Below are 25,441 nucleotides of genomic sequence, written 5' to 3'. Positions count from 1 at the left end.
TAGCTTTACGGCACGTAATAGAACCTAATGCCTCAAGGAGGCTTCTGAGCTAAATTATATCGGACATTTACCGCCCAACAAGAGTCTCTAACGCCTCTGGTAGATGGGGGAAGCATCAGGTACCGCTGAGCCAGTATAGGCCGAACTCGCTGGCTGAGTCGGGGCTGATGGCACGCACAAGTAGCGGTGGGGTATAGAGACTGGTAGAACATCAAAGGGGGACGTACAATAGAGTACTAGTCGCGGTGCATGGGGAAACCCCCTAATAATAATAATAATAATAATAATAATAATAATAATAATAATCACATAAAATGCACGGCGCGACAGGGAAGAATACGATAAATCCCAGTCTCAATAGGCGGCCTCTTAACACGAGGCAGGAGTAATAACCATTACACACCGATATACGGTACTAAAATTCAGATCAAAGCAAATTCAATTATGTGATATGTACAACAACAGAAAAAATAACAAGAAGGTTCAGTATTCTGCGATGTAACTGTCGAGACAGTGAAAGGAAACGCAAGAAAGAAGATAAGAGAAATCGGTTCCGGTAGCTGACGGAAAATTAGCTCTTCGGGGAAGAAAATGACACGATTAATAAAAGTAAGACAAGCAATAAAACACAAGGAACAGAAGACTGAAGATGTAGTTGTGACCTCGCCACTAGCTAATCTCTAGTAATGGCTTAGAAGTGCACATAAAACAGAAAATAATTTCTGCCTTTCAAAGTGGCACATGAGAGTAGCTCGCTCTCACGACTCGATAGCGTCATCAATTCCTTATACGACGGATGTCAGCAGGCACAAGACAGGCCACGACATACAAGTCATACAAGTTCCAGGATTTTTAATCAGGCCAAAAGCGCAGAACTAGAGGGAAAATCAATGATAAAAAGGCAGGAGGAAGATAAGAGAATGCAGGATTTGTAGTTCTCACCCCGGTTGTTACAAAGAGTTCTAGCTTCTCAAATGTAACTCCGTGTAGTCCGTTGAAAGTCAATCGACATCTTGCAGGAAAAGATCGTCTCCGGTCGACAATGAAGACGGAACACTATGTTCCTCCGAAACGTCTTTCAACTTTAAACGGAATGCACAGCGTCATATCTCAGAAGACAGAACTTTTCAAGATCTGGAACCTCGCTTAACGAGCACCTCTCATAACGAGTAATTCGCATAACGAGCAAAACAAATCGTGAACGAATGACTCGCTTAACGAGCTACGTTTCGCATAACGAGTGACGAGAGGGGAAGTCCCGGATTGTGCGCTTGCTACATCAGTCTGTGTTTAGCAGTCGTTCCGCTAGCATCTTAGTGTCGCTTGTGATCACACATTTTTTCAAACTTGTGTTCAGACATATTATTTGTGCAAAGTTTAATAACCCTTGCAAAAATGTCCCCGAAGAAAAGGCCGCAAAAAGACAGCCATAGGAGAATAAAAATAACCGTAGAAATGAAAAGTAAAATCATTGAAAAGCGAGAACGAGGTATGAGCGTGGCTGATCTAGCAAGCACATACAATACGGTCTACATCAACGATTTGCACTATCCTCAAGAACAAGGACAAGATTAAGGAGATAGATGCTTCAAAGGGAGTAACAAGAATATCTACGCAACGGTTACGTATTCTCGACGATGCTGAAAGGTTGCTCCTCATATGGATTTTTTTTTTATTTCTGCAAATCGAATTCGCATTCCAGGTTGGTTCATTCCGCACAGAAGAAAAGATGAAGATAATTCACGCTCCTTAACAATGTATATATAATTTTCTTTGAAAAAACGTTGTATATAAAATTTTCTGAATACTTTTTCGGCATGAAACGCATTTTCGTATTTTACATTAATTTATATGGGAAAATTTGTTTCGCTTAACGAGTGTTTCGCATTACGAGTAAGATTCTGGAACGGATTGTGCTCGTTAAGCGAGGTTCCACAAGAAAAAAGAAGGCAGGAAAGAAAGGGAGAAAGAACGACAGAAATAAAGAAAGAATAAATGATCGCTTGTTCAAACAAATGGCAGAAGAACGACAGTAAGAAGGAAAGAATGGCTATGAGTTAAGCTATCTTCTTTTGAGTCGAGTGAAGTGCCCGGTCCCATACGAGGACAGTGAATATAATCACGTGCTAGCTAATAGTTAGCAGACGTCTCATAGACCGTGACAGAAGAGTACAGGTCTTGGGTCGATTGATACCTGGCAGAAGCAAACCCACTTTGTTCACTAAAATCCCATGAAGCCTGTCCTGTGACTCAGTCTGCGGCATCACTGTCCCCCTATGTTCGTCAGATCCATGGTACAACTGAACAAAAATTATAAATTACTACCGACACAAAAATGAGCCCTAACAAAACAAAATCAAAGACGAAGTAGACAGTAAATAAACGAATATATTGTTGCGTGTTTCCTAGGCAACGCGACATGAAATTGTATGGGTCTCGAATTTGGCCGAATATGTTTATTGGACAATTACTCTTTACACTCGCTAATATAATTATTCGCAGTTACAGCGCCTTCGTACCTTTGCTCTTCAAAGGCACACGTGCACCGCTAATCTCGGTGGAGAGTCTTGGCTCTTCGTTCTTCGAAGCTGGACTGACTCCTGCTCTAGTCCGATACGGAATGACTTGGTTCAAGTCCAAGTCCAAGTCATTTTGCGACTGACGGTCAGTTAGTCAGCAAGTCTTGGAGTCGAGCTCCATCTGGGGCTCATGACAAGATATTTATTACTGTTTGGCATTTACGGTCTTGCTTTTGTGGTGTGCCCTCTCTGACGAGAGGGCGGGTCTGCCTTTTGTATATGATGCTGGCCCTTGCCAGTGCAGTCTCTCTCGGGTCTGAGTCTCTTGGGACTCGCGACCATATTTTACTGTCTCAGATTTGAGTCTTCCTTTTTCGTCGCCTCTCACGACTCGCAGGGTCACGGTGGAGGTATTCTACCCCGCCTGACTTGGTCCTCTGAATTCTTCTTCTTTCACATTCTGCGCTCGGACGGGATAGAAGCCACCTTGCTCAAAGGTTCAGTTTCGCTCTTAGCTGAAATATCCGTTGCCGCGGGAATTCAACAGTTCTGCCTCTGTTGGGTAGGCAGTTTCTTAGGGAACGTGCGTTGTCATCGCCCGTTGCGTAGCGATGGATGTCCTATAGTACGGCTTTCAGGCAGCACGTCACAATATTAAAACGAAAATTTGAACACGTTTCACTGATGAATTATGCAGCTGTAAGTAAGTTCTGTAAATTGTCATTGGGTGTCTGAGAAGTGCTATTTGACCTCTGCGGAAGAAGTAGCATTGCCTCGTGCCTGCTCTGGATACACGGTCTGTCAACATCCGCGCTGTTGGCTTACGAATTATTGTGAGATGCACCCTTTGTCCTTTCCAATGGTCACGGTGTGGGAGAGAAATGAAAGTGATCAGCTCATCACGAGCATTGAGCGATGTGAAGGGCTTAGAGACTTGCACAGTACACCATAACGTTTGTGCATAAGTGTCTTAAGGTTCATCTTACAGAAACTTGTGTACATTTCTATTTTTTCTCACGCCCTTTGAACTGTGCAAATGTAATAAAAAGGTAACAGCAGTGCGAATGAAAGACTGTGAGCCCCGCTATCAGTAACGGAATAACAATTAATGATAGAGGTAAATACGGATCAAGTGTTAAGCACTAACATGATAAGTGTTCACATGGCATCAAGAAGGACATAACTGCACCACTTCCAATTGGCTACCAACTTTTTGTCTGCCTCTGAGCGCTTCCATTAAACATGTTATATAACTAACTTCATGGAGGTGAGCCCTTCTTGAGAAGCCGCCAATTGTGCAGCCTCTCAAGAACTTCCCAGCCTTTTATGGAACCCGAAGGTTCATTACCGTGTTCACAAGAGCCCTCCACTGGTCCCTATCCAGATCAACCCAGTCCATACCATCCCATCCTATCTCTCTGACGTCCATTTTAATATTATCCACCCACCANTGGGAAAATTTGTTTCGCTTAACGAGTGTTTCGCATTACGAGTAAGATTCTGGAACGGATTGTGCTCGTTAAGCGAGGTTCCACAAGAAAAAAGAAGGCAGGAAAGAAAGGGAGAAAGAACGACAGAAATAAAGAAAGAATAAATGATCGCTTGTTCAAACAAATGGCAGAAGAACGACAGTAAGAAGGAAAGAATGGCTATGAGTTAAGCTATCTTCTTTTGAGTCGAGTGAAGTGCCCGGTCCCATACGAGGACAGTGAATATAATCACGTGCTAGCTAATAGTTAGCAGACGTCTCATAGACCGTGACAGAAGAGTACAGGTCTTGGGTCGATTGATACCTGGCAGAAGCAAACCCACTTTGTTCACTAAAATCCCATGAAGCCTGTCCTGTGACTCAGTCTGCGGCATCACTGTCCCCCTATGTTCGTCAGATCCATGGTACAACTGAACAAAAATTATAAATTACTACCGACACAAAAATGAGCCCTAACAAAACAAAATCAAAGACGAAGTAGACAATAAATAAACGAATATATTGTTGCGTGTTTCCTAGGCAACGCGACATGAAATTGTATGGGTCTCGAATTTGGCCGAATATGTTTATTGGACAATTACTCTTTACACTCGCTAATATAATTATTCGCAGTTACAGCGCCTTCGTACCTTTGCTCTTCAAAGGCACACGTGCACCGCTAATCTCGGTGGAGAGTCTTGGCTCTTCGTTCTTCGAAGCTGGACTGACTCCTGCTCTAGTCCGATACGGAATGACTTGGTTCAAGTCCAAGTCCAAGTCATTTTGCGACTGACGGTCAGTTAGTCAGCAAGTCTTGGAGTCGAGCTCCATCTGGGGCTCATGACAAGATATTTATTACTGTTTGGCATTTACGGTCTTGCTTTTGTGGTGTGCCCTCTCTGACGAGAGGGCGGGTCTGCCTTTTGTATATGATGCTGGCCCTTGCCAGTGCAGTCTCTCTCGGGTCTGAGTCTCTTGGGACTCGCGACCATATTTTACTGTCTCAGATTTGAGTCTTCCTTTTTCGTCGCCTCTCACGACTCGCAGGGTCACGGTGGAGGTATTCTACCCCGCCTGACTTGGTCCTCTGAATTCTTCTTCTTTCACATTCTGCGCTCGGACGGGATAGAAGCCACCTTGCTGAAAGGTTCAGTTTCGCTCTTAGCTGGAATATCCGTTGCCGCGGGAATTCAACAGTTCTGCCTCTGTTGGGTAGGCAGTTTCTTAGGGAACGTGCGTTGTCATCGCCCGTTGCGTAGCGATGGATGTCCTATAGTACGGCTTTCAGGCAGCACGTCACAATATTAAAACGAAAATTTGAACACGTTTCACTGATGAATTATGCAGCTGTAAGTAAGTTCTGTAAATTGTCATTGGGTGTCTGAGAAGTGCTATTTGACCTCTGCGGAAGAAGTAGCATTGCCTCGTGCCTGCTCTGGATACACGGTCTGTCAACATCCGCGCTGTTGGCTTACGAATTATTGTGAGATGCACCCTTTGTCCTTTCCAATGGTCACGGTGTGGGAGAGAAATGAAAGTGATCAGCTCATCACGAGCATTGAGCGATGTGAAGGGCTTAGAGACTTGCACAGTACACCATAACGTTTGTGCATAAGTGTCTTAAGGTTCATCTTACAGAAACTTGTGTACATTTCTATTTTTTCTCACGCCCTTTGAACTGTGCAAATGTAATAAAAAGGTAACAGCAGTGCGAATGAAAGACTGTGAGCCCCGCTATCAGTAACGGAATAACAATTAATGATAGAGGTAAATACGGATCAAGTGTTAAGCACTAACATGATAAGTGTTCACATGGCATCAAGAAGGACATAACTGCACCACTTCCAATTGGCTACCAACTTTTTGTCTGCCTCTGAGCGCTTCCATTAAACATGTTATATAACTAACTTCATGGAGGTGAGCCCTTCTTGAGAAGCCGCCAATTGTGCAGCCTCTCAAGAACTTCCCAGCCTTTTATGGAACCCGAAGGTTCATTACCGTGTTCACAAGAGCCCTCCACTGGTCCCTATCCAGATCAACCCAGTCCATACCATCCCATCCTATCTCTCTGACGTCCATTTTAATATTATCCACCCACCAATGTCTTGGTCTTCCCAGTGGTCTCTTTCCTTCTGGATTTCCCACCAATATCCTATACGCATTCCTCGTCTCCCACATTCGTGCTACATGGCCTGCCCATCACACACTTCTTGACTTGATCACTCTAATAATACTTGGCGAAGAGTACAAGTTATGAAGCTCCTCATTACTCAGTTTTTCGCATTAATATTTTAAAGATAGTCTGTGAAAACGTTACTTCAAGTTTCATGAAGGTTATTTCTTTCTTGTTAGGGTTGGAGATGTATGCAGTGTTATGATATCCATACACAGTCTCACTAGAGTAAGGTATTAATGCTTGTACTGCAGTCACACAACATATAAATCCTTACTATGGCTCCAGTAAACTCTGAGAACTTGAGACATTCAATTTTCACGTGAGACTCGTAAAAACTAATTACGAATTGCAAATTACGGAACTCATGAGCCAAGTATGTACATAATTTCCACTACCGAAAGTGCCACTAACTTAAATGTTAACTTCAAAGTTTCGCAAGGTCGCCATGAATTTCTTGTTAACATTAGAAGGATTTTTCTCATAGAATTTTAGGTAAGTTCGTGACCGATTTGCATACAAAACTTTACACCCCTCGTTCCACTCATTCAGCAGTTATCACCAGGAAAACGAAGGCGAAATACAAGCGCCTGGCAGTTGCAATGTTGCTGGTTTGCATGTTACAGAGGAGACCACACAATGTTCCGAAGATCTCATTACCGTACAACATATAAGAATCATTCACTCTAACATTAAAACTTCGCATGGTTACCATGTCGGCATTATTCAAAACAAACTCCGTGGTTCTAGTCCGCAAGCGAACTATACCGACCGAGCCACCGCCGCTTGTCGGCGAAGTTAGTGACAACTTTAGGGGATAGAGGGTGTCGCGTGGTCAGAGCAACAAATCCCCACGGCCGTTAATTTCGGTTTTCTACACCGGAGACGCTATTTCCTTGAAATACCTCCTCAATTATCCTCACGAGGCTGAGTGGACACCGTTCCAGACTCACTACTTCTCAGAAAATCTGGTAGCTCCGGGAATCGAACAAGGATATCTGGATCTGTAGCCAGGAACTATGACCACTAGACCACAAAAGCGGTAGTGCTGTATTAAAAATAAGTATATGATAACTTCTAGTCGCATGACGCTCCGAATTTGTTTCACGAAAATCAACTGATGTGAGGTGGAACCAGAGGTAATGGACGTGATGAATAGAAGCCAGTTTTTCTACATATAATAAAACAGGACAACATTCTAGGGCAGTGCTGTCCAACTCGGGCACAATTNACTACTACTACTACTAATAATAATAATAATAAATAATAATAATAAAAATTTTCGAAAATATTTAACGATACTCAGACGTTCAAAAATGTCTCTTGTCTTATAATTTGAATTAATATTAAAAATCGGCTCAATTATATGTGGTTACGGAGGGCGCCAGAAAAATATACCACGGGCGCCGCGTTCGACAGGGCTGTTCTAGGGCCTTTGATTTGAAGACCTTGCAACTAAGAAAACACAAGCCAGGAGTTCAAAAGTTTGAACTGCTAACTTCAGTGTGTTCCGTGAGTATTTATCTATAGTTTCTGCCCTGTATTTTGCCGTTAGTTCCCGGAGTCCATAAGCAGAGTTGGTTTATTTCCTTGGTTATTTTCCAGTGCTTGTGTACATTTCCTCTCATATCTCACCTTTTATGTAACATGGCGGGAGGATGGAGCGTGGATATGGCCGTCATGAATCAACAGAGTCCAGTAGCGGAAGACGCAGGACATGAAAAGGTCCATTCTAGGAGGAAATGTCTACTCAAACAACATTAAGAAAGGGATTAAAATTATATATTATGGGCCAGGATCTCATTTTTAGTTTCCCAGCTACTGGAAGGAAACAGCCAGCATTCAATGCAGATAACACACTATCGTCAAACAGGGGTGCCAATATTCAGGCGCCAGAAAATCTATTCGAGGCATTCACGATTAAAACGGTTTGGCTGAGACTTGGATTCAGTTTGAGCCAACTTCTCTCCTAATGCTTTCTCTGAAACAAGTGAACGCGTCTGTCTGTGCAAGTCCGCATGCTTAAACTACTAAACTAAGGAACGCGAAGAGTTCTGTCTTCTGGGATATAAAATCATTGAAAAGTCAACAAACGTTTCGGAGGAATATGTCGCCTATATCTTCAAGTTTTGAGAGTAGGCCCAGCAAGAAGCTAGCATGGAGCAGGAACTTCTTGCTGTCTGTTGACTTTAACGACTACACGGTGTCATATTCCATAAGACAGAATTCCTCGAAACCACCGGTGCAAAAACCTAAACCCCCAGGCGGATGAAGCCGAAGTATCTTTTTTTTAAATTAAGCACACGTCATAAAGGAGTATGGAGTTGCAGGTACAGGTTCAAGGATTCTTAACCCAGTTGGGGGTGCGCGATAGCTTCACACCCCGGCGACTACACCCCTGCGGAAAGAACTCCGGAAGTAATTTGAGGAGGATGGGAGGGCAGTTTTAATTAGTTTCTTGTGGTGGGGTGAGATTGAGTCCACTTGGTACTGCGGCCACTAATTGGCCTATTGTACCAGCCCCGAATGATAGATGATGAATGTGGAGCAGTCGGTAGAATGAGAATTAACAGGGGAAACCGAAGTACTCGGAGAAAACCTGCCCTAGCGTCACTTCGTCCATCACAAATCCCGCATGACTTGAGCTGGGCTTGAACCCGGGACGCCGAAGTGAGAAGCCGGCGGTTAACCGCCTGAGCTGCTGGGTATCGGGTCAATAAACACGTGGCTATAACAACAGTAGAGGTGCTGTGTTTTCTGTATTGCTCGTTCCGTGTCAAAGAGAGACAAGGTAGTCCAATTCCGAAGCTAGTGGCTGTAGGAGTACAGAAGAGTACCAGGAGTCATTTGTCGGTAGGAGGTAGTCACGGGAACTTAGCAGTGGACAAAGAACTAAATGTCAGCTTGTGTAGACTTAGTGTGTGATGAGAAGATCTAATCACAGTGAGACTGTTTCAAGTCCGTTACCAAGATATGACTACTGAAGATAGAATCCTAGTGCGTATGTAACGCCGGAGTGTAAATTGTGTAATTCAGCGATAGCGCTGTATTATTTGCAAGTACGAGTTAATGGTATAAGTATTAATAAATACAATCATCCAACCCATAAACTGTTATTATTCGTCAGGGAACCCCGGACATGTGATATTATTACTATTATTATTATTATTATTCGTGGAAAGAACGCTTAAATACAGAATATCTTGCGTATTTATTTTTTTCTCTCCTGCTTGCTACATGACAAACCCATTTTATCCTCCTTCATTTAATATGCCTTCATGGCACGATGCTTAATTAAACACACGGATATGCCTTAATAGTGTTGTGCTTAATTAAGCACGGGGACTTCACCTTTCCTAAATAGAATTCATTGTCCGTTTCTGCAGGAGTCCTGCGGGTTGCTGTGAAATGCACGTGCTGATGACGGTGCAAACGAAAGCGAACAAGCAATTAATTCCTGCAATTTCCATGACAATGGGGGTCGGACTGGCCACAGTGCAAATCCCCGGCTTCCGATCGCGCTGTGCCTAATTGCCCCTAGCGTGACGTCACCCGCCTTACTCCGTTGGGACAACGCAATCAATGGCTCCATCACATACGAATGTGTCCTTCTTTATCATACAACTGTACTAAAAACATAGAATGACCAAAATTGCTATGAATTACTGCATGAGTCATATATGTCCACTGTCACAAGAGATCGTTTCGAACTAATACATCTTCCATCAGAAATTCCAGTGTCATTATGTTGAGGGGTCATATGATGAAACATCAATCGATTTACAGTTATTTTAGTTACATTTTCGAATATAGAGTAAGCAGTGGTTCTCAACCTTTGTCAGACCGCGCCCCGGTAAATTCTTTTTCCTATAAGAAGAGGGCCTGCCGTTCACGGTAGCCGAGCGGTCTAAGTCATGTACTGTCTTCGCTCGCAACCGGGATCATGGGTTCCAATCCCACTCAGGGCATGGATGTTTAGTTTGTGTTCGTTTTTCTCTGTTTGTGTACAGGTAGAGGCCTTGCGACGAGCTGATCACCCGCCCAAGGAGTCCTACCGAATGTGTAAGATCTAGAAAAACCGAAGTGAACGGAGAAGTTCATGGAGGTAGGCCTAGGCCCACTGGGGCTGTAGTGCCAAGAAAAAAAAAAAAGAAGAGGGCCTGGTACCGGGCAACGGCCCGGCGGTTAAGGAACACTGGAATAAGGTAATAGTGTAACCGTTCATTCTGACTGGAAGACTGTTGTGTGTAAATTAAATTTGTATTAAGTTAAGATTACTAAATTACAAACAAAGAGATCCGGCAGATAGCCAGCTCTTACACGCGGAAGGGACATAGTTCAAGTTTTGCTATGTGGACAGGAAGTAACATCTGGTAATTTCCTAGAATGCTGGCAGTTTCAGCAAAGTCGGAAAGGCTTTGAGAAAATGAGAGCTGACAGCTTGGGACAGCGATAACTTAGAAGTGGGACGGCCGGAGCCTCACACCCTGACCGTAATGCATCAAGGGGCTGTCGACCTTAGCGTCAGGTCAGCATCTGCCAGAATCACATAGCAGAGCAACATGATTGGGAATTCAAAATTTAGGGAACCTCCTAGTTTGAAAACTTAACCAATGGCAGAAGTGGAGGAGTGGATTTCTCTTGGAGTCTGGGGTTCGTGGACCTTAGGATTCAGAGAGAGGGCATTCCACCTAAAGGAGTCTTGACGCAACTTTCGGCTAAGTCGGACACAAATTTTACAACTACGGCCCTTCCGTAAAGTAGAATATGTAAAGTCCAAATTAAATGTATTAATAAATTCAGTTGTATTCAGAATGCTGGAAGGGATTAAATGACCATTAAGTGCAACGGTCTAAAGTGTGTGTGTGATTGAAGCAGAAAGGTTCTTCCTGCCCTGCCCGAGCCAGACCCGTATAAGACCCGGGATAGGAACTCAGCTCTATCACTGAACAGAACCCAGTTACTCCCGTCTTTACCTACTCTCGCGTAATAGCTCCAGCAACCACAATTCTTCTCCCTTTCCATCTAACTTCTCGACATCTACGAGAAGAGGGAGGAAGGTGTTAAGTGGAGCACGACGTAGGATCAAGGAGGACGGCAACAGCGTGGCGCACAACTAAACAGAACCCAAAGAAGTGAGCGGTTAAAATAGCTTGGCTTCAGGCTTCTGTCCTTCCACTTATAACAGAGAGAGACTTAATCACTTCACTGTTCAACAACAGCCATGTCGAGCTAGAAATACGTAAAGAACTCTCCTACAAAATTTTTGATTCACGCCTCTTCAAGATCTTTCTATATTAACAGCAAACTATCACAACGTGGTGAACTTCTGTGTTCGGAAAGAGAATGGTTTAGCGACAAATTTATGGCTCTATACTGTCGCGTGTTGCCTATGTAACTCCTTCTACTATAGTCAAAGCCAAACTGAAGACCTGAAGACTGACCACTCTTCAGGTGCAAACTGAACTGTGCCCGGCAAACTTCTAGAACTCAACTGTCAACTGTCAACTAAACTGGTACGCTTCGAAGCTGGACTTTTATAACCCGGTCTCGGACGGAATATATCACACAATGAAGGTGCCTTTGGTCTCGGCCACTGTCATGCAACAGAACCTGTTGTCCTTTCATCTCCGGGGAAACGCGTTTGTTGCTTAAGGTATTGCTAGACAACGGCCCACTGTTATTGCGTTTCCATAGAAGTGTACCATCCGGTTTCCCGGCACGCGATAATACTATTATCCCTGCGCAGAGAAAATATCACTGCCTAATTCTAGAAGATTGAATAATTGAGGTATGGCCATTACATGTGATAGTAAGACAGTGACACCGTGACTTTATAGTTACTTTATTTCCGCAAATTATTTATACTTTATTGAATGAGTGAACTTAAGCGGCACAGCCTCTGTCGATTTGTGCACTATGGGGGATCAGGCTGTCCGGAATGAAACGAGAGCATATCGTGCCTCCAGACTTTCGAGTGCATTCCAGGATAGAATATTCTGTAAGAGGCTACGCTGGTTCATTCAAATTCCTTCCCAGCTGACGAACATATACACTCCTGGCTTTCGATATGAGTGGGATAACACCCACAGATGGTACAGTGCTCTAAACTACGAAGCAACGAACCAATGGAGGAACTGAACAAGGGAAATTTGCCTACATAATCTGGGTTTGAACTAGGCTCAACTGAAATACAATTATGCCACCACAGGAGCGAAACAGAATAAACAATTGCACAGAGCTGTGCTACATTCAACTAATGCACAATTATAACTGTGTTTAGTGTAGAGACAACTGAACCCGCGGACGGAACCACGTGCTGGCAGAACAGAATTACCACTGACACAGCGATTTTCCGTTGCTCAACCTCCATCCATATGCTTATCAATGAAGGTATATACTGTTTCCATTTGAATAAATGGATTTTAGTTTCTTGGAGCAGGATCTGGTCTGCAGCTCAATCAATCGCAAATTGATAATCATTTCTGAATTCCAATATTCGTATCTGTTCTTTGCACAAATTGCGTTAAACAAACGCATAATGAAAACGCTGTGTCTTTCCGTTGCCTGTTACATTCCCGAAAGAATTCAACGTCTGCAAGTTTCTCGTTCAAGTCTTGTGCATGGCCTCTCCGAAAAGTCATTGGGCTGACTTCATTTTAATCAGGCCCGACATAATACCAAATTTATTTTAATATATAAATGAGGTTGCGACGAGCTGATCACCCGCCCAAGGAGTCCTACGAAATGTGTAAGATCTAGAAAAACCGAAGTGAACAGAGAAGTTCATGGAGGTAGGCCCACTGGGGCTGTAGTGCCAAGGAAAAATATATAAATGAGGAGCTTCATACCTTATGTTCTTCTCCAAGTTTAATTAGAATGATGAAGTCAGTAAATTACTGTCTAAAAATTTGTGACGATGGTGCATTAGTACAAATATTATGTTTCTGGACGGTGTCCATCGTAATGTTTTTATCTAGAACACCGCCCTGATTATTTTTCAAAACACAACGTTTCGGAGACTGGATTCCGTCTCCGTCTTCAGGTAAAACCTGATCGATTTGGCCCAACTGAGTAGATTAGCTCTATCGATTGGGCCCAACTGAGTACGTTTTACCTGAAGACGGAGACAGAATCCAGTCTTCGAAAAGTTGTGTTTTGTCAACTAATCAGGACGGTGTTCTAGATAAAAATATGACGATGGATAATGTCCAGAAACACAACATTTGTACTAATGCACCATCGTCACAAATTTTTACTAGATCTTATCGGTTTCTAGGGACCATATTACCACTAAACAGCTTCGAATTCCAATGACAGTTACATTAGTAAAACTCTGACTTCGAGGAGTGACCATTCGAGATCACGACACGCCAGAATTATGTTCGCATAGTTCTAACTGGGTCATGTACTGTCTTCGCTCGCTTGGAAACCGGGATCGTGGGTTCGAATCCCACTGAGGGCATGGATGTTTAGTTTGTGTGTGCGCGTTTTTCTGTGTTTGTACAGGTAGAGTTCTTGCGACGAGCTGATCACCCGCCCAAGGAGTCCTACCGTATGTGTAAGATCCAGAAAAACCGAAGTGAACGGAGAAGTTCATGGAGGTAGGCCTAGACCCACTGGGGCTGTAGTGTCAAGGAAAAAAAAAGTTCTAACTGGACTCTAATTCGTAACTACTTTATTCCGGACCAATCAGAATTTCTTCTAGAGTGTTACGTCTCTAATAAATCCTCCTTTCTATCATGAAGAAGGATGGATCATGGTTCCTCCTAAATGTCTGTAAGATTTGCCACTTCCGTACGCTGAGAGAACCGTGCGAGTCTATATCGAAACCAATCAACAAGTTTGTATTACAACGGGAAGAGAAAGAGAACTGGCAGAGAGTTTCTTTCGCAGATCCATATTGAACTTCTACCCACATTTCTAAGTATTTACATAAACCTCATTTCTCAAGCAACAGTTTACCCTTTTGATCTTTCTGTTCTCCCTCGGATGCAGATATAACAACACCCCCACTCTCACCCTCTCATGTCTTCGGCTTTGCTGGAGTGTTTGTGTTGCGAATGCTCACTCAGTCGATTTAAAGGTGCGATGTTTCAACATATCTCAGGCAAGCCTTCGCATCTGAATCATTCACACGACAGGCGTCAGCAATTTATTGTCTACTGAGACACCAAACAATTGAGCGTCACCAGATGTTCAATCAGCAAGATCGTGCGGCGTGGCACAGCCAGTCGGCTCTGCCTCAGTGACCCAATGAGTCACACTTCTTCTTTATCAGCCAATTAACTATTTAGCTGATTAGTCACAGCAGTAAGTAAATTTAACTCGTTAATCAGTAAGTATATGATATTTGAATTTTCAACGGCGGTGTAAATTTATAGTCCAGTCTCTCTGCAATTTCTCACCACGTAATCTTGTAGGTGTTTACCAATATTTCGGAGGAACCTAATGTCTCCATCTTCAGGACAAAAGTTACGGTGTTTATATATTACATACATAGGCCTATGTACATGATGCTTGAGCCTGTGCGCCTAGCGGTAATGCCGAATCTTGCATTCAGGTGACGCTGATTTCAAATCTCATCGGGTATTGTTTCCTTCGAAATCATCAGTCACCCTACCGCTCGACGCCATGTAGTCCTGATAGCGTCGCAATATCACAGTGACACCTACTGAGTATAACTTCGAGATTACAACTGTTGGATTCGAGGTTATCACAGCGCTGGCTCTATGCGATACAACGCCTGTAAACCTGTGAAAGTCAAGCGGTTGACTTTAATCGGACTGAGTGGCGTTATGTGCAACAAGAGAGAACGGAAGCAACAGCAACAATCATTAAATTATGCAATCATTAGTTTATAGATCCTGCTAACTTCTGCATATAATGAGAGGCATTTGAATAAAAATATGGATCAATAGGTCTTCTCCGAACTTTTCCTTTTTTAATATACTGCAACACATTGACAGCGGTGATGGTCCTGCTGGTAAGCACATGTAACGCAAGATTAAAACGAACAAAAGTTCTGGGAACACCTAATCGCCTACTTTGCTTTCATAAGACACGGACTGCATAGAAGAAAACGCGTCAAACAACTGTTCTATTTAAGATTTGAGGCTTTCACGGCGGTGACTATGAAGAAAGCGGTCTTCTGGGATTTGGCGCCGTGTATGTGTGGTGTTAACCGACGTTTCGGAGGAACGTATCGCCTCCATCTTCAGGGTAGAAGCAGTCTGCTTTTACCGTTCTCACGGTCTTGTCGCTTGCAGATTTCTTATACTTTTTTTTCTACCCTGAAGATGGAGGCGATACGTTCCTCCGAAACGTCGGTTAACACCACACATACACGGTGCCAAATCCCAGAAGACTGCTTTCTTCAATTGTTCTATTGTTGTGTGTGTATTCGTTTCCGCGGTAACTCTTTTACCGAGCCGTTGCATAGCAATGATATGCGATACACATACAGACACATAAATTGAGGGGAGGAGTTTATGAAGTACACCGCTGAGATGGGCTCAGGTGCCATGACACACATACCAAGTTTCATAAAGATTGGTTATGTCATTCAAAAGTTGATAGGGGGTATACACAGACACAAAAGTAATATAATGTTCAGACAAGCCTACTTTATTTTTTTTTCAAAGTAACGAAAGTAGGCTAATAAGAAAATAACCAGAGATGCTTATACTCGTAGCTGTTATACAGCCTTGCACAGTATTCGCATATGAGTACACAGTCACGCATCTGTGATGAAAGGGGGTGGCTCCAGGAAGGAGCATTAGACCATCCAGACAATAATGATTAGCCTTCATGAGGCTCCATGCAGAGACCTACACATTGAGGGAAAGAGTTAAGGATCTCCAAAGACTAAACAGTTTTCTGCTGTTCACGATTAGTTCGTATTTGGATGCACAAGTCGGCGCTAAAGGGAAAACGCTACGTTAAAACCCAGTTTCCTTCTTTCTTGCAGTCGAACTTAGGCAAAGTGCACTTGTAATCTTACGTTTGAGTGTATTCGTGTCATTAAGATTTCCTTCTGATCTTAGTTCTGAGAAGCGGCACTCAGAATTTCGCAGCTCCTTGTTACAACCGTCAGCTCATTGTAAAATATATTTCCTGAGTGTTAGTTTGTGAATAATAGCACTCACTACTTGTCAGCCACTTTGCTGTAATTGAGATCTCATTGCGAATTAGTATTTCTAATGGTAGTTGTGATTAGATACATTCATAATTTCGTAAATCCCCTCTAACAGCTATAGACTCATTGTAAATTAATATTCCAACTGCTTCTTTGCAGCTTCAAACATTTCGCAACATGTTTGGTACAGCCAACCGCCTACGTGGTCTAGTGGTCAGTGTTCATGGCTACCGATCCAGAGGTCCCGGGTTCGATTCCCGGCGCTACAACATTTTCTGAGAAGTAGGGGGTCTGGAACGGGGTCCACTCAGCCTCGTTAGGATAACTGAGGATGCTTGAATGGAAAGGTAGCGGCTCCGATCTAGAAAACCGAGACTAACGGCCGTGGGAATCTTTCTTAATAATTACTTTTTAATTGCAGAAAAAATATTGTAAATACCAAAAAGGCCTAGGCAATGCCCGTTCGGCCTTCTGTAGCACATTCTTATAAATATACATAATAGCGTAATTCTGTCACCCTCCCGGTCAAGATAAAGTCAAAGTCACATTGCGATTGACGATCAGTCAGTCAGTCAGTCAGTCAGTCAGTAGTAGGCCTTGGTGCCGAGCCCTATGTGGGGCTCATGACCAGATATTTATTACTGTTTGACAGTTACGGTCTTGCTTCTGTGGGACGCCCTCTCTGACGGGAGGACGGGTCTGTCTTTACTCTCCCGGTTATTCTGGGAATCTTATTATATAGCCGCGGCATGGAAAACACAGAAAACACGTCACGTGATTTCTATCCACTGTTGTGTCACGTCACTGCCTACGCGGAAGTGTGTTTACCGAGCCGTTGCTTAGAAACGGATTTTATAACACCGTTTTTTTCCACCGCTACTCTGCGAGGACTACATAGAAAACACAGCCCATATATTGTTGCGTGGTGGACCGTGAGTGTTTACAGACATTCCTCTATTGTTGTGTATCCTAGCAACGGACTGTTTACGAACCCGTTGCCTGGAAATGCGCTGACATGTTACAATATCATAATTCTCTCTCTTCCCCTGCTTATTTCCTTATATTCTTTACGTGTTCTTTTTTTTATTCGTCCCTTCCTCCCTTTTACTTATTATTCCATTCTTTCTTCATTTATCTCTCTGTCCGCTTTAATCTTGATTCTTTCTTTATCCTTCAGTTTCACATATCCCTTTCAGTCTATTTCCGATCCTTCCCAAATTGTTTCCTTATTCATTCTTATGTTCCTTCACACCCTATTCGTATCCATTTTATCATTCTATATATTTACTTACTATATTTATCTGGTTATAGTATCTCCCTTTCCTCTTTCTTTAATTACCTATTAATTTCATTTTTTACTAGTTTTATTATTTATTAGTTTCTTTATTTACGTGCTCCGTTTTGTTTTGTTTACGCGTTTAATTGAATCATAATTATGGTCGTCGAGCCTTTTAAACTTAAGTGTATGAGAACGAACCCCCCACATATTTCTCTGTTTCGTGAAGTGCTACCATTACGCAAACACACAGACCACAAAATGGCTGAACAGCTGAAGGAAGGAGCAATTAATTTAACAATAAGCATGTCGAACAATGGTACCGAAATTAAGTGCTCTAATGGATAGGTACTTGCTGCATCGTGCTCTATGCCACGTAGAATGTAGATGTGACGGTCCTTCTCTCAGGAAGAAAAACCGTATGTGATTCGAAGCGATGATTTGCCAACTTTTTCTTTTCTATATCCCTAAACCAGGGCTCTTTTATACTTCATGAGTCGTTTGAAAGTTGATCCTCAAGTTCCTATATATGATTGCAGTAAATCTCTGTGATCTTCAGACCCTTAAGAAGACAGAAGGGAGAGATGAGGGCTTTTGTTTCAGAATGGATGAAATGTTCCTCCTTTGAGAGGAAAGAGTGTAGAATCGGAGATTTCCAGAAATAGACAGCAGCACTGGCTTACATTGCCAGTTGTTTCAGGGGTTCTTGGATATCCCGTAATGGGTAGTTCGTGGCACGATAAAAGAAATTTACAACTGAGAATATGCACAAATGCTGTAAAAGCACAAGCAACACTTACCTGGCTATCCACGGGATCTAAGGAGAGGCATGGTCTCGGTACACTGAGACAGAGAAGCGTGGGTTATAATCCTGCTCTTGTCACGTGATATTACGATGTGAGTTCGAGGGAATGTTAGTCTTAACTTACAAAATACTTCTATGGCAGAGACGTCCAAGGATCGAAATGGATTTCATTCCAAGAGCAAGAAATAGAAACAACAAACGCGACTATTTCTCCTAAAATTGTTCCTTTTGAGATTGCGGAAACTGGTATTGATTCAGTTATCGGATTTACGCAAGGAAAGGTTGCTCTCCAGTGAGCACCGGTAGGCACAGTTGCTTTCGATTTCTGGTCCAGTGTTTCAAAAAAGACTTAAGAGCATAGACGTCTGAAATAATACTCGTGTTTATTGCTAACATTCCAGTGTAAGAAACATTTACATTTTGTTGGAACAAAATCAAAATCTACGAAAACACAGCCACCTCAGTGGCATTACTGTTCTCTTGCATCATGAAAATTCATGCCTAAAATAAATATTACGTTTCTAAACTTCCGTTTATTTACAAAGCAAAATTACTGGCTGATCCTTATGTTAAATAAGGGCTTAAGCGGCCTTCGTAGTCTAGGGGTAACGTTCCCACATCATGACTCAAGGTACGCGGGTTCAAATCCGGCGGATGTCGTGGAATTCTTAAGGGCGGAAAAATTCAGGGAACAAGTCCTCCGGGAGGGAGACCTCTGAGCAAAATTAGGCAAAGTTTCCCGCCCAAGTATTTCCAATTCATCCGGTAGATGGGGAAGTATCGGGGACCACTGCCAGAGAGGTGGCCGACCTCGCTGGCAGGAGGGGGCTGATAGCGAGCACCAGTACGGGAAGGGCATGGCGACTGGTAGAATATCAAAGGGGGACGCACAATAGACTACTAGTCGCGGTGCATGGGGAAACCCAACCCTTACAAAAATAATAATAATAAATAAGTAAATAAATAAATAAATAAATAAGGGCTTCATTTGCCCGGATTACGGGGATTTTGGAATTTATCCCTCCTCAAATATTCTAAAAACACTAAATAACACAACGTTTAGGAAACTGGATCTGTTTCCTTCTTCAGGTGAAAGGATGGGAGGCACCTACTCTGTTGGGTCCATTAGAAAGTGCTAACCTTAATCACTGGACAACCTACATCAGTATATGGCCCTCATCTGAGAATGGAAACAGGTCAAGTTTCTGAAACTTTGTGTCAGTTGGTATTTTATATAATACGGGACGATGGACAAGGTCCCGATTGTTATACACCAAAGTCTGAACCCTTTAGAACCGACTTTATGTAAAACCGTTACATTGCATCGGACAGTATGGAACGTTATCATGAGTGGTGTGTGGGCAAAAAAGAAGTGTGCAGAAAGAGAGACAGTGGCCAATTTATAGGTACTATCCCGGCTTAACTTGAAGGTACTGAGCAAAACCATAGTCCGTAGCCAATCGCTATACCGAATGCGCTATCCGGGCTAACCTTGAAGAAACCACGATGCACCGGAACAGGCAAAAATACAAACGGCATATCCAAGACGCAAGTGGATGGGAAAGAGCTAATTATAACCGGTTATTAATGATTATTATTCATAATTAACATCGTTCATTCATACATGTAATAAGAACCTATATTTTTCTTTAGGTTTCCCTATATTACTTTCTTCAGTCTTCCAAAAGCACTTATGCATGAAACAGATGTCGCAGCCAACAATGTTTCCTATAATGTTAACATTTTTCTTGCGGTATATCATATTAAATTTAGCACTGGTTATTAAAAGGAGGCTCGCTGTAGCGTAGTTAATTGAGGCACTATGCTACAAAACCTGAAGGACGCGGGTTCGATTCCCGATGAGGTGATAGAAAGTTTTCAATTGGCCTAATCCTTCCAGCCGAGATATTGCCCTGGGGTCGACTCAACCTCTAAAAGAAATGAGTACCAGGAATCTCCCTGGGGGAGTAGAGGGAGTCCGGCCCGTAAGGCTGACAACCTTACCGCTGTGAGCTGATTGTCTACAAGAAGTGGAAGTCTCGACGCCTCACAACCTTACGGGCCTCCACGGCCTGTTACAGGGATACCTTTACCTTTTGTTCCTTTTACTGGGTATTAGAATATGTACAGTATGGAGTAAAAGTGATGAAATGTTAAAAGATTACATCATAAGATGCTATTTATTACATTAACAATAGCAACTGGTAATTACGAATAATAATAGGTAATTATTCATAATTACCGGTAAAAGTGATTACTGTGAAGAGACTTATTTATCGCCGTGTCCGGTAATACTATACAATTTCCAGTTACTATTCACAGGTACCAATTACTCAGTTTCGCCGTAACGCCTACACAAGAAGCACACACACGGAACGCACGTACTGGGACATACATAGACGCATTAATGAACACAGAAATGCACTCACACACAGACATCAGTGAGTGAGTGTGAAATAGAAGGCCGGAAAGAAAGCGAATACAATTCCCACTACAAACGCTCACAATTGTGATACACAACAGGGCCACATAAAGAATTCCATATGCAAGACCCGTTCAATTTCCCCGAGCCTCTTGCCTGAACTAAACGAGGTGGACATTTGGCAATAAGACCCCAGTGTACTAGAAGACTAAGTCGGACCCAGCTGTCAGCTGAATCGGTGCTGACGGGCAGGATAGACTTACAGAAACACAGGACACAAAATGCAAATTGATGTTGCAACATCATACTAATGTTGCCGTTACATGCTGTCATGTCGAAATGGACAATGCGACCCGTTCGAAGCATAACAACTGGCGGCCTCTCGCTGTGCCTTTCAGCGCGGTTTCAACCAATCATGGACAGCTCACAGTTTTAGCTCTCCTTCTGTCCTCCTTTCTTTTCATTCTTCCTTTATTTGCTTCCTCCCATCCTTCTCATTTCTTTTTCTCCTCTCCCGGTTACTTCTTCCCATACTCCTTCTGTTTCTTCGTTCTCCTTAGGAGTTTCGACTTCTCCATTTCATTCTCTTAATTTACTTCCTATATGGTCCTATTCTACCTCCGTATTTCCTCTTTGTTTTTTCTTCTTCATTTTCCTTTTATCCTCCACATAATAAACTCCCTCTTCCTCCTCATTTTTCTCTTTCTAATTCTTATCCTCTTTCTTCTTGTTCTCTTCCTTATTATTCTTCTTCTCCTTTTCCTCCTCCTTATTCTTCTCTTCATTATCTTTCTTATTCTTCATCTCCCCTCATTCTCTTTCTTCTTATTCTTCTCCCCCTCCTCCTTATTCTCTTCCTTATTATTCTTCTCCTCCTCATTATCTTTCTTATTCTTTTCCTCCTGCGCCTTCTTCTTCCCCCATGAGTTATTATGAACCCCATTCCCACCACACAGCCGCATAGCTCCATGCGCATGCGTGTAGCAACAAGCTAAGTAGGAAGCACAGTTTATCTGCTTTTGGTGCATGCCTTGTCTCTTCTTAATAAATCGATTTACTCGGTTTGCACTTTACTAATACTTTAGTCCAGCTCATAATTTTGCTCATAGAGTGCAGCACATGCAGTACAATGGTTCCATTTGGTTCTCACAACGAGCAGCGACTGTTTTGCTAAACATTAATCCACCACGTTTTGTGACGTACGTATGGACATATGAACCTTATTTTCAACTGCTATTTGGATCTCCTCCTCATTATCTCAGGGTGTTGAGGAGAATATTTAGACCGAAGAGAGATAACGTGACAGGAGGCTGGAGAAAACTGCATAATGAGGAGCTTCATAACTTGTACCCTTCTCTAAGTATAATTTAGAATGATCAAGTCAAGGAGGGTGAGGTGGGTAGGGCATGTAACACGAATGGGGGAGTAGAGGAAAGCATATAGGATAAAAAGGTAAAGGTATCCTTGTATCAGACCGTTAAGGCCCACAGAGTTGTGAGAGGTCGAGGCTCCGACATTTTCTAGACAATCGGCTCACAGATGGCGGTGAGGTTGTCAGCCTTACGCGTCGGCCGCCCTTGACCCGCAGGAATACTCCTGGTACTCATTTCTGTTAGAGGCTGAGTCGACCCCAGGGCCATAGCGCGGCTGGGAGGATTGGGTCAATTGAAAAAATCCACCTCACCGGGATTCGATCCTGCGAACTTCTGGCTTGCAGCATAGTGCCTCAACCAACTACGCTATCGCGTGCCCCCATGCACATAGGATATTGGCGGGAAAGCCAGAGGGAAAGAGACCACCGGGAAGACAAAGGGGTAGGTGGGTGGACAATATTAAAATTGATCTTAGAGAGATAGAATGGGATAGTATGAATTAGATTGATCTGGCTCAGAATAGGGACCAGTGGAGGGCTCTTTTGAACACGGTAGCGAACTTTGGGGTTCTATAAAATGCTGGGAAATTCTAGAGTAGCTGCAGAATTGGCGGGTCCTCAAAGAGGGCTCAGTTCCATGAGTAAGTAAGTAAGTATTTGGGAGAGCCTTTTGACTTGAAATGACAACGTATCGCCTTAAAAAAAACAGCCAACCCTTCTAGGTCATCTACTCGTAATAATTTGCGACGTGGGATATTTTAAAATTTGCTGGCTTCACTGGAAATGTGCAGTAGTGAACTTGCCATTCAAAAGTAACACAGCTGAAATACATTCGTGTTATTTACAGTTGCATCTAAGCACAATAGATCATTGAAGGTTGCAGTGCTGGGGCCGGTTTTTATGGCCCACCCCATACATACAGGCATCTTCTGATATACTCGTATAACGCCGGATAATCCGACAGAAGTCAACAGATGAAACGTCAATTGACGTTTCGTCTTTTAAATTTCAACAGACTACACGGCATTATGCATCAGAATATAGAACTCTTCGTAACTCTATACTACGCCGCATAGTCCGTTGGAAGTCAACGGACGAGACGCCAGCCGACGTTTCTTCAACTGATTTCCAACAGACTGAATGGCGTTATGTGTCAGAAGATAGACCTCTTCATAACTACATGTAACACCGTATAGTCTGTTGACTTCCAGCAGACTAAAAAGGCGTTATGTATCAGCAGATGAAACTCTGCATGTGTCTCTATAACTCTGTACAGTTTTTTAGAAAATAAACCGACGAAAAGTCGTCAATCAACGTTTCGTAGGTTGAATTCCAGCAGATTATATGGTGTTATGTAGAATTCTTCATAACCACCGTTGTGAGGACCTCGAATCCTACAGATTTACAAACCGTCTGGTACATTTAGACGAATCACTAGCCCAGTGAGACTACGTGCAGATCAGAGGAATGTACGTCTCTTCACGTGCTGTAATTACGGGAACATATGTCCCTCATTAGGACAACGAACCGCAATGATACAGTGCAGGTTCAAGGGACAACAACGGCCGACCTCTGGTGAGGGAATCAAGTATCAAGGGGCAGTGAAGCACCGACATCACATTGATGTAACAAGCCCTAGGGCGGGCACAATTGTCATGTTTAGGGGAAATAAGCACATTGATGCATGTTTAGTCGATAATAACAAGCACCAGGTTGCAATCTACAATGTGTACCGTGTTACAGTCCATGTGAAATTGTAATTTGGCAGAATTCGCTTTATTAAACACGTCGTTTCTTCCTCATTATCACACAGAAAGCTTCAAATAACACAACCACCAGCAACTGGCTCGTCATAGTCACCACTATGCCCAATCTTTAGCCATATAGCCAATATCTATTACCTAATTCTCTATCAGTGAAAGGTTAATGAACTCAGTGCTACAGCCCACCACTGGACAAACCCTCAGCTAGTTTTGTTCACCTCTATCTTCACAATATACCACTTCATTAGGATATAGACTAATCTAATTTTTTTCTAAACTTGAAAAGTAAAAGACCCTTTGGGAGACCAAAGAGTAGATGATATGACAATATCAAAATTTATCTTAGATAAACAGTCTGTGACCGCCTCTGTGGTCTATTGGTTAGAGTTCCTGAGGGCAGATGCAGAGGTCCTGGGTTCTATTCCCGGCGCTACCAGATTTTATGAGAGGTAGTGGATTTGGAACGTGGTCCACTCAGCCTCGTGAGGATTATTGAGGAGTTACTTGAATGAAAAAATAAGAGCTCACGCTTAGAAAACCGAGTTTAACGGCCGTGGGAATCCGTTGCGCTGACCACGCGACAACCTCTATCCGCAAAAGTTGGCACTAACTTCGCCGACAAGCGGCGGTAGCTCGGTTGGTATAGTTCGTTTACGGACTAAAAGCCACGGAGTTTTAAACAGTCTGCGAGGATGTGGAACGGCTTAGGATGTCGGTAGTTTTGTGTATCCGGTAATGAATCTTCGCGTTATACCATATAAAGGAATTTATTCATGGAGGAGTGTAACTGTTCAGGAAAAACCGTTCATCGTGTAGCCAGTTATGGATAAGTAGTCAGCCGCTCTCAGAAATTAATCAATCCTATGCCACAAACAAGATAAGTATCTTTCAAATCGGTCGCCACTCCCGGTATATTTCTGGGCGTAACAAGATCCATGCTGAAAGAAACAGCTTTTCTATTGATGGTATTCTAAGGTAAACATTTCCAATTTCCTACACATTGAATTTGTATGTTGCTATAAAAATATAGAACACATTTCTTACTTGCAGATTCTAAACGGTTCTAACGATGGTGGATGACACACAGAATTACTGGGTTCTTGAACTTCTTCATCGTCTGGAATCCTAGGTAATACTGATTGGGATTAGCTCTTTCTAATGGGCCCAACTGAGTACGTGTCTTCCTTTCTCACTTAAAGAGCGAAACGGATTCAGTTTCCTAAACGTCGTGTCCTCTATTATCTAGAATTCCGGATTATGGAAAAGTCCAAGAACCCAGTAATTCTCTGTTTCTTTCTCATTGAAAACTGTTTATTATGGGCTACGAACGCAATAATGAATGTGTAGTTTGAAGAAGCATAAAGCTGAGGTGGGAACTTGCAGAAGCAGAATAATTTATGGCCGAACACTTTTTATTTAAGTTGATTCTCGTGGCTTAAGCAGTGGAAGCTCGGACTTCGGAGTGTAATATAAATCACAGGACACGTAGAGAAGGTTTTTTTTTT

This window comes from Cryptotermes secundus, unplaced genomic scaffold (assembly GCF_002891405.2).
Source record: "Cryptotermes secundus unplaced genomic scaffold, Csec_1.0 scaffold1495, whole genome shotgun sequence".
In the NCBI taxonomy this organism is placed as follows: domain Eukaryota; kingdom Metazoa; phylum Arthropoda; class Insecta; order Blattodea; family Kalotermitidae; genus Cryptotermes; species Cryptotermes secundus.
Note: the sequence above shows the minus strand (reverse complement) of the source record.